Here is a 10,903-nt window from a genome sequence, read left to right as displayed (position 1 = left end):
TATTATTTATATTGATGTGACTTTGTGTCCAAATTTCCAGTTCATGATTACTTCATGATTAGTTAATCAAGAGTTCATGATTAGTTCATGATGAAAATGTTGTCACTTTACTTTGGGGTACAAATATCCATTAACTAACTATTAACTACAGCTAGTTCATGATGAAAATGTTGTCACTTTACTTTGGGGTACAAATATCCATTAACTAACTATTAACTACAGCTAGTTCATGATGAAAATGTTGTCACTTTACTTTGGGGTACAAATATCCATTAACTAACTATTAACTACGCTAGTTCATGATGAAAATGTTGTCACTTTACTTTGGGGTGCAAATATCCATTAACTACAGCTAGTTCATGATTAGTTCATGATGAAAATGTTGTCACTTTACTTTGGGGTACAAATAACCTTAACTACAGCTAGTTCATGATTAGTTAATGATGAAAATGTTGTCACTTTACTTTGGGGTGCAAATATCCATTAACTACAGCTAGTTCATGATGAAAATGTTGTCACTTTACTTTGGGGTGCAAATATCCATTAACTAACTGTTAACTACAGCTAGTTCATGATGAAAATGTTGTCACTTTACTTTGGGGTGCAAATATCCATTAACTACAGCTAGTTCATGATTAGTTCATGATGAAAATGTTGTCACTTTACTTTGAGGTACAAATAACCTTAACTACAGCTAGTTCATGATTAGTTAATGATGAAAATGTTGTCACTTTACTTTGGGGTACAAATATCCATTAACTAACTATTACCTACAGCTAGTTCATGATGAAAATGTTGTCACTTTACTTTGGGGTGCAAATATCCATTAACTAACTATTAACTACAGCTAGTTCATGATGAAAATGTTGTCACTTTACTTTGGGGTGCAAATATCCATTAACTACAGCTAGTTCATGATTAGTTAATGATGAAAATGTTGTCACTTTACTTTGGGGTACAAATATCCATTAACTAACTATTAACTACAGCTAGTTCATGATGAAAATGTTGTCACTTTACTTTGGGGTGCAAATATCCATTAACTAACTATTAACTACAGCTAGTTCATGATGATGATAATGTCCAGAAATGACCCATAAACTACCAGGGAGAGCTCCGGAGAGACCCCTACCCACATTTGAGCACTCATCGTGGGCATAGAATTGAGAAAAATACCTCCAGAGAGACAGAGTCTGCTCACTAACCGCTACCCACCTATGAGCACTCATCCTGGGTATAGATTTGGGCAAAATGGGGGAGTCCAAAAATGATCCATAAAGCACCAGGGAGAGCTCCGGACAGACCCCTACCCACCTTTGAGCACTCATCGTGAGCATAGAATTGAGAAAAATTACCTCCAGAGAGACCGAGTCTGCTCACTAACCCTACCCGTCTATGAGCACTCATCCTGGGTATAGATTTGGGCAACATGGGGGAGTCCAAAAATGATCCATAAAACACCAGGTGGTTTAGGTGGGTAGGGGTACCCACCTTTGAGCACTCATCCTGGGTATAGATTTGGGCAAAATGGGGGAGTCCAAAAATGATCCATAAAGCACCATGCAGGGAGAGCTTCGGACAGACCCCTACCCACTTTTGAGCACTCATCGTGGGCATAGAATTGAGAAAAATTACCTCCAGAGAGGCCGAGTCTGCTCACTAACCCTACCCGTCTATGAGCACTCATCCTGGGTATAGATTTGGGCAAAATGGGTGAGTCCAAAAATGATCCATAAAACACCAGGGACCCCTACCCACCTCTGAGCACTCATCGTGGGCATAGAATTGAGAAAAAATACCCTTGGGGACAACCAGGAAGGACCTCCAGAGAGACCGTCTGCTGACTAAACCTACCCGCCTTTGAGCACTCATCGTGGGCATAGATTTGGGCGAAAAAATCTGATCTATAAATGAAATCATGAATGCCATGAATCATGATTAACTAACTACAGTTAATTCATGATGAAGTCATCATTAATTCATGATGAAATAATGATTAACTAATGCTTAACTAATGTATTAGTTAATCATGAGTTAATCATTATTTCATGACCCTTATCTGCAAGTGTTACCGAAGTCAGTAATGCAGATAAAGTAGTGTATAGTAGTGCAAATAATGCCACATTTTCAATTTGTGGAAAAACTGTACGATACCTGCAACCTTTTAGAGGCCAGCCGGCAGCCGGATAACTGGAAAAATCCCCAAACTGTCAGTTTCTTTCCTGTACACTCTAGTCCCTTAACTGGTCTGACTTATAACATAAAATGAAAGAATGGCTGTACTCTAGGGTGAACTTAATTATGTGCATTATATTGATACGACTTGAACTCAACTGTTCCAGTGAAAATACAACACATCAATGAACCTGAAAAAGGGTTATAGTTGTGTATACAACATCCTCCTCAAACTTCCCCATGAACAGATTTGTGCACTGGAAAGAAGACATGGGTACCATCCAAGGGGCCAGTGAGGCTATTCAACGTTGAAGCTCTGGGCCCTAGTGGTAGGAGGAGGGACTACAGGCGGACCCGTGGATTCATGACCGGGAAACCCCGTGCAGCTGGGCTTTAACATTGAGCGCTCGGTTGCACTTCCGCATTTGACCACCAAAATTTGGTGGTCAAATGCGGAAGTAGACGTTTTGAGACGGTACTTCCGGCAGTCTTCCGGGTGCTTCAAAACGCCACTGAGCAACTTCCACTGACATGAATAGCTGGGGGGGCGGAGCTTCGCGCCAGTTCAGTCTCTATCCTTTTATATACTCTATGGTACCATCAAGTCACAGGTACCAGGTCGTCTCGCCCCTTTTCCAACTCGCCCCCGCGAAAAGTGAAGACGGCTCGCCACAGAATTTCGAAAAGTGAAGACGGCTCGCCACAGAATTTCGAAAAGTGATGACGGCTCACCCCGAGCCGTGGAGACAGGTGGATTTTTGAAAATGACTAAAATCATGAAGGCAGCGTGCAATTTACGTGGAATCTTTCAGCTACTATTGTGAATCAGTGGACCATGACAGCTTAAACACAACTCTTCTTTACTTTCAAACTCAGAGTCAATAATAAGGCAAAGCAACATCATCACACATCATGTTGTATGTATGTCAAGACTGAAGGGGCGACCGCTCTTCCCGTTGGGGCGACCGCTCTTCCCGTTGAGGCGACCGATCTTCGCCGCTTTGGGCGAGTTGGAAAAGGGGCGAGCCGTCTCGTATTCAAGTCACATACCCCTCAGCTATGGATTTGGGGAATGCCCTGCCATCAACGCATAAAGAAGTTACACAAACCAAATCTCCTGATCGAGTCGAGTATTAGGACCAATAATGTCCTAGCATGGGCAGAGTTCATAAATATGATTTACATTTCTATGGTATTAAAACAAAAGGTTATGAAATGGCAAGAGATGAAGTGAACAAACAAAAATATTTCATTCACAGGAAAACATGTGTAACATGCGTAATGGTGAGGAAATATTGGGCAAGTTACAACTGATCAAAATAATAACAACACTACACTAAAATAGGCTGAAAAACAGGCCATTACAGAGTCAGACAGGTTAAGTCAGTGCCCATTTTCCCACTTAAGAAGCTTGTCTTTCTTCCCCCCTCTTAGCTGTAAACTCTGCGTGAGCTCAATTACTTTTTTTAATGTACCCCAACACTATCCAAACAATAGCAGGTCTACAAGCTCACGACAACAAAGGATTAACCTTTTGACTTAAATGTTGATGATTTAGAGCCATTGAGCTGCCACTTTAACACCAGTCGATTCTTAAGCTTAATGACCGTGATGTTTAATTGATCACTGATCAGTTCTCATAACGAGAACAAAAATATATATATATTGACGTATCCAGCCCCCTAAAATGATGGTGCACTACTTAGTTTAGACTAGTCATTGGTTAGACCAGTCATTAGTCCTACAACCTATCTGAAACCCTCACCCTAACCCAGCAGCACACCTAAACCTAACCTTAACCCTCTCGCAACCCTTAACGCACCCCTCACCAACCTTATGTCTAACCAATGTGATAGACCCACATTTATTATACCAGGAGGCAACTGCTTGGCTCAACCCATTTAGACCTGAAGATGATTCTACAAATGTCTTCTAAATCCTGACAGTTTTCTGAAAAACCTCATGTTTCTATGTCAGTGGTTCTCAAACTATTTTATGTCAAGGACCCCCAGAATTATATCTAATTGGCCTAATCTCAAAATATTTTGTTCCAGGGACCCCACAGAAGCAAAGATTTGAGTTAAAAACGTTCGCTCTGAAATAATATATATTCAAAGATTTGCACATTTTCACCATTTTTCAAAAATAGCAGATACACAAGGTCGTAGCGTGGCACTCGGACTCGGTGCCGCGCTATGAGCTTGTAGATCTGCTATTTTTCAATAGCTAAAGTATAACATAATGCTTAAAACACCAAAAGAGGTTTCCGCCCAGAATGGGTTAAGAACTTTGTACAAGCGCCGACGCGACTCACTTCCTTGGTGTCGGACTCGACTGCGTCTGCGTCAGCTACGGTGGTCTCCCCCTATAGCCAAATTCCAATACCCAAAATCTCGGCCACTCGCTCACTCCCACTCGATCACTCGGGGTCATTCCAGCTTGACCCGGAAATGGTTAACGTTCCGATTGTTAAAGTGCTCCATCGAGGAGGAGAGTGGAGTCGAGTGGAGGAGCCGAGTGGGCTCTCCGAGACCGCATCAGGTGCAGGCTCGGTGGGGTATGTTGTCTCCTCGCTGCAGATTTCCGCATCACGTGTACATGTTTTTTTACTTCTCCAGTGACATAAGTCCGCCTCCTCCACATGTGGCACAGAAAACACTGCTTGAAACCCGATACTATGCACCCCCACACCCCCCATCCACTAGCTGCCGGCCGCTGCGGCTGATGAGACGCTGTCGCTGACCCAACACACATATGCACACACACACGCATACACATTAAACTAAAAAGCTTTGCTGTTTGTTGAAGAGACACATTTTCACTGAATTAATAGAGCTTCAGAATGATACAGTAGCCTATAGCCTATGTGAAAGTGAAAGGACCACAACAAGCCACTGGCTTTATTGCGTTGTGTGATATAAGCATAATAAAAGTAGGCTATATTGTGCGCACCTCAAAAGATATAGTTCATTTCTCTCTGTGCATGCCTGAATGCACAGACTGCTATGAATGACGGTATATATGTGGACTGAACTGAACTGAATATGTAAGTCAGAGACTACCTACCTATGTTTATATGCATAGCATGGGGACCCAAAAGTTCTCATTCTTGAAAGGTTTGGCCTCTTTCCTGTCAGCATGTAATATGGGGTCTGTCCTACACGCTTATTGAAACATCTATTTCGAATAACAGCAGCCGTCATTACCGCATATGTCCACAATTCCCTTGGTAATTTGCACTCAATCAGCATACATCTGGCCATCTCAAACAGCGTTCGCCAATTTCTTTCAGCTGTCCCATTCTGATGGGGTGAGTATGGAGCTGAGGTCTCATGTCTAATGGACTTTCCGCTTAACAATGCCTGAAAGTGACCAGAAGTATACTCAGTACCATTATCCGAACGAATACACTTAATTTTCCCATAAGGTGAAACATCGGCAATGTACTTCTCTGTAGCTTGGACTGTGTCACTCTTAGATTTCAAGAAATAAACAAAAGTAGCTCCTGAATAGTCGTCAGTAAATGCTAAAGCATATTTGAATCCGTCTTTAGCCGTTGGATCAATTGGTCCAGATAAATCAGTGTGTACAAGTTCTAGTGCTGCTTTAGCTCTTTGGTCTGGTTCTCTATTTCGGCTCTGAGCAAATTTACCTTCTATACACACATCGCATGACAACTTGGAAATATCAACCTTGCCTTTAATTTCCATACCATCAGTTACATTCTGCAGTTTTAACACATCTTCGTAGTTGCAATGTCCCAGAATCTCATGCCACGTCTTGATGTCATAGCATCCATGACATTCATCAACATCAATACTCTCATCAACGGTGTTTACATAAAACAACCTGTCATGTACCTTAATGTCGAATGTCGTGCCGTCTCTCTGGATGAACTTGTTCTGTCCCTCTTTGAAGATGAATGTGGCTCCATTTGATGTTGCTGCGTTGACTGAGAAAATGTCTTGGGGAAAGGATGGAACATACAGCGCCCCCTTCAGCATCGTTTCCACCTCTCGACCCTTGGTATCTCTCAGGTAAAACACTGCAGTACCTCTCTTCAGCGCTACGCCAGAGGCCTTCACTCCATCAGCCATCTCCAGAACATTCCTCCGTGGCTCGAAATTCTCATCGAAGTTTCGGAACTTCTTCAAGTCTCTGCTTCGGTCTCCCGGCGCCGTCCAAGTCGCGGTTCACCTGGCCCACCTTGAAGGTGAACGCGTGCTCCTCTTCATCCTGCGTCACATTGACGTTGTCTTTCCGTCTTCTTCGTCTGCAGTTGGTGTCGTTATGTGTTGGACTTCTGCAAAGACTGCACCACTGTCTCTGTTCTTTCTGACCAGCAGCATCTCCGCACTCAAACGATTTGTGCCCTCTCTGGCCGCAGTTATAACAGGACAGTCTCACGTCGTTGTCCTTGCTTCTTAGTCTCATCACGCTGTCATCCCCGGAACTGCTACTGAACCTTTCAGTGATCTCGTAACTCCTCAGTTTGGACTTAAAGTCGGCGAAGGTGATCCTGTCATCACTTTGTGCGATGTGGATGGAAAATGGCTTATAAGATTCTGGCAGCCCCTTCAGAACCATAGCGGTTAGCAAGCCATCACTCAAAGTCTCTTCCGCATTTCTCAGTGCCGTGATAGCTGTTTCTGCTCGTATAATATATGCTGTCATTGTTTCATCTGCAGTTTTCCGGAGCGACGTCAGCTCTGTGTACAAACTGATCACCCTCGGTTTCCCCTTGCCCGCATAGTGATCTTTCAGAATCTGTAACGCCTTTCTTCCGTCATCCGCTGCCTCACGCATAACCAACGACAAACTTGTATCATCGAGCACTTGAACCAATTCAGCGTAAGCATTTTCATTTTTCTCGGCGTCCTCAGCGTCTCTTGCTGCGGCCTCCTCCGCACCGAGTATTTCCTCATCATCGTACTCGTATAGTATCGTGTTTTTCAGCCCCTTCAGCCGGAGGTAACCGAGAAATTTTACCAACGATAATTCAAAGTTCCTTTCATCTCCGTCAAAGCGAATACGGTTCCATTGGTTGTTGCCTCTACCACTGGGCTCCATGACCTGTTGAACAAAGCTAGCGTATCGCGTCAGATTCAACAACAACCAAAGCTAGCCGGAAGCATGACGGAGGGGTAATGAAAAGACTCAGAGAGCAGATGTGGGTTTGCTTCCTTAGACCATGGCTGAGAGAAGCGAGTGTGTTTATTTTACCCATTATATACACGTCAACACAATTGACACATCCGGCATCCGGTTTCAGTATAAAAGCATATATAAATATACATACAATGACAATGATATATTTATATACACAGGCAATTAATGATCATTGTTAAGACATCTCAACAACATTGATGGATTGTAAACTGTATTCACATGATGTAGAATGGGTACATATTCTACATACTGCTACGAGGATAAAACCATAAAAAGACTTGTTTGCATCATGGTCCTCCATTTTCAATTAATCAGAAAACAATGTAGGCCTATATGTAGTTTTTCATCAATAACCTGAACACATGCTTCAGGGTTGAGCTGCTTAACGAAGACACTGTTTTCAAACCAAGCGTTTTACTTTTCTTTGTAGGCTATATTAATTAAAATTAAAGTGTCAACAAACAGTGCACATGCGCAGTCTAGCGCTGGCTGGAAGCGTGCACGGTGCACGTATTATAGACGGCCACTAGGGGGAGGCATGGTACAGTGTAATACAGTGGAACAGCTATACTGTGATCTCGTCAAAGTCTAACTAAACTAAATCATTTTAAAATATAAACTTATAGAAACCATTGATGAATCAAATCTAACAGTTCAAAATGTCTTCCAGCATAAAATGGAGAGTAACATTTAAATCTAATAAGGGTCCATTTGGTTACCAACTCCATTATTTAGCTAGGGACCACCTGGGAGAACATTAGACAAAAGTGAGGACGCATACCTATTGTGATTGGCCAGAATGAGATGATGTATGATGACATAATTGACAAGATGCGCCTCACTTCACACAGGTGTGATTTTATTTTATTCTAATGGTAAAAAGGCGAATGTACTCTTGAATAAATGATTGATTCATTGTCAAATAATCATATTTTGATTTATGAGTTGATTTACTAAACAGTGTAATGACGTTACAGCACTGCTTGGGATGTAGAATGGGTACATATTCTACATAGTACTGCTACGAGGATAAAACCATAAAAAGCACTAAGACTTGTTTGCATCATGGTCCTCCATTTTCAATTAATCAGAAAACAATGTAGGCCTACATGTAGTTTTTCATCAATAACCTGAACACATGTTTCAGGGTTGAGCTGCTTAACGAAGACACTGTTTTCAAACCAAGCGTTTTACTTTTCTTTGTAGGCTATATTAATTAAAGTGTCAACAAACAGTGCACATGCGCAGTCTAGCGCTGGCTGGAAGCGTGCACGGTGCACGTATCATAGACGGCCACTAGGGGGAGGCATGGTACAGTGTAATACAGTGGAACAGCTATACTGTGATCTCATCAAAGTCTAACTAAACTAAATCATTTTAAAATATAAACTTATAGAAACCATTGATGAATCAAATCTAACAGTTCAAAATGTCTTCCAGCATAAAATGGAGAGTAGCCTAACATTTAAATCTAATAAGGGTCCATTTGGTTACCAACTCCCCATTATTTAGCTGGGGACCACCTGGAAGAACATTAGACAAAAGTGAGGATGTATACCTATTGTGATTGGCCAGAATGAGATGATGTATGATGACATAATTGACAAGATGCGCCTCACTTCACACAGGTGTGATTTTATTTTATTCTAATGGTAAAAAGGCGAATGCACTCTTGAATAAATGACTGATTCATTGTCAAATAATCATATTTTGATTTATGAGTTGATTTACTAAACAGTGTAATGACGTTACAGCACTGCTTTGCCCGTTAGAGTAAGCATGTTTATTTGTACATTTCAACAAGGAAGGTGTAGCGTACCCGGCTGGATAAAGAGGTTGAAGGCCGACTGATGATGTGAAGTTTCTTTATTAAATCAACGTGAAAACTAAAAACAAAGCACAAAACGTATAATCAATATAAGGCACACATAATCAATATAAGCAGACATAAACAAATACAATTTAGCCTACAAATAAACCAATTAAAAAGGTATATATATCAAACCATAATACCATATAAACAAACCACCAACTACAACAATAAAATCCCACAACAATACCACAAACAAATAACCATAAAAATTGACATTCACCTTGTTCCCTCTCCAGCTAGGTGCTAACTCATGATGTCCCTCGACCATGTCATTCTCCAGGAGAGTCACTAAAACCAATGAATCAACAAATTAAAATCTGAAAGTTCCATTTCCATTTGATTTGTTATTTAATTTCTCTGCACTCACTTGATCCTTTTGGTGTTCCATTTCATCCTGTTGACGAGGTTAGGCTTAGCTTTCAATCCTCTTTGTTTGAGAGAAGCATGGTGAGGAACAAACATTTCCTCTCTGATGTTGGGCTGTCTTTTATCTGTGTCAGTTTGGCTCAGGTGAGCGAGCAAGCTTCCTGTTGGCCCACATAGTCTTTCAAATTAAAAGCTTTTCCTCCATTTCGCTCCGGGGTCTGTTACACTCCCACCAAAACCATACGTGGGCATAAAGAGTGTATGAGGCACGTATGATTTTCTAGTCAGAACAGAGGCAACAGTGTGCATTAACAATCCATCTGAGCACAAGCCTCCCAGGGTCAGAGATGTCGACAATTAGGAAGCAGGCTCACCAGTCTCCAACAACAGGCCCAGCTTCTGCACAGAACGCTCGTCCGCACTGGGCAGCCTCTTCAGCTGCTGCTGGAGTGTGATTGAGGCATTGTAAGTATGGAGAACTTTGGTCGTCAGACCTTCCATCAACTCCTGGAGGTGCTTGTTCAGAATTGAGGTATTGTGCCACAGCCCTCTGTCGGATTCGCATCTCCTTGGACTTCCAGACATCGTGGTACTGGGACCTCAGGCGGTCCACACACTTCAGTCGACGGGCCGTCTCGTATTTCTGCACGTCTTTCTCTCCCTTGATCCTTGAACTGGGGTTCAATATGTACTTGATGGGACCTTGGATATTTTCGGTCCAGGATACAAGCCACTGAAGCCAGGTTATTTTGTTGTCATGACGAACCTCCTTCCACTTTGTGCCTGGGGGAGCCTTGGAGTGCTTAGAGTCTTTGCTGCAGTTGATGATTATGTCCTTGGGTCTGATCCTACGCTTCAGCATGCCCATCTTGGGATGGTCTCCTCTGCCCCTAAAAGGTCCAGGCGGCTCAATGCGGAAATTAGCAATGCTCTCCTTGCGTTTGTCCATGAGACAGAAGTCATACTCCTGCAGGATGTACTCATTCTCTAATTTGACTTTCTGTTTCTCTTCCTTTGACATGCGCTTTCCATTATAGTAAATTTTGACACGGCTGGGAAGAGGTTCACATGGTGGTGCCAACACTGGTCCTTTGTGTTCCAGAAATCTCCACTTGGAGCCGTCTCTGGCCCTCTCCTCCTCCCACCATTTCCACTTCTCCTCCGGCTCCTTCTTAGCTTTCTTCTTTCCGTCGGCAACTTGACCTTTTTTGTTTTTTGTCTTCTTGGGCTTGACAGCCTCATCATAGTAGTCTTGTTTCCGTTTTTTTGGCCTTCTTTTCATTTTCAAACTTTATTTTCCTGGGCTTGAAAACAGAGTCA

General features: G+C 42.3%; 1 long non-coding RNA gene across 1 annotated transcript; it reads right to left on the bottom strand.

The window, feature by feature from the left end:
• Positions 1–9,113: 9,113 nt before the first annotated feature.
• LOC306919297 lies at positions 9,114–9,670 on the bottom strand. The gene is made up of 3 exons (XR_013789504.1): positions 9,585–9,670; positions 9,438–9,505; positions 9,114–9,230 (listed from the first exon to the last, which is right to left on the bottom strand). It is a non-coding gene; the product is annotated as an uncharacterized lncRNA (long non-coding RNA).
• Positions 9,671–10,903: the final 1,233 nt, after the last annotated feature.

The sequence above is a fragment of the Electrona antarctica genome (assembly GCF_951216825.1).
Source record: "Electrona antarctica genome assembly, contig: scaffold_25, whole genome shotgun sequence".
Lineage (NCBI taxonomy): Eukaryota > Metazoa > Chordata > Actinopteri > Myctophiformes > Myctophidae > Electrona > Electrona antarctica.
This window is presented reverse-complemented; position numbering and strand designations above follow the sequence as displayed.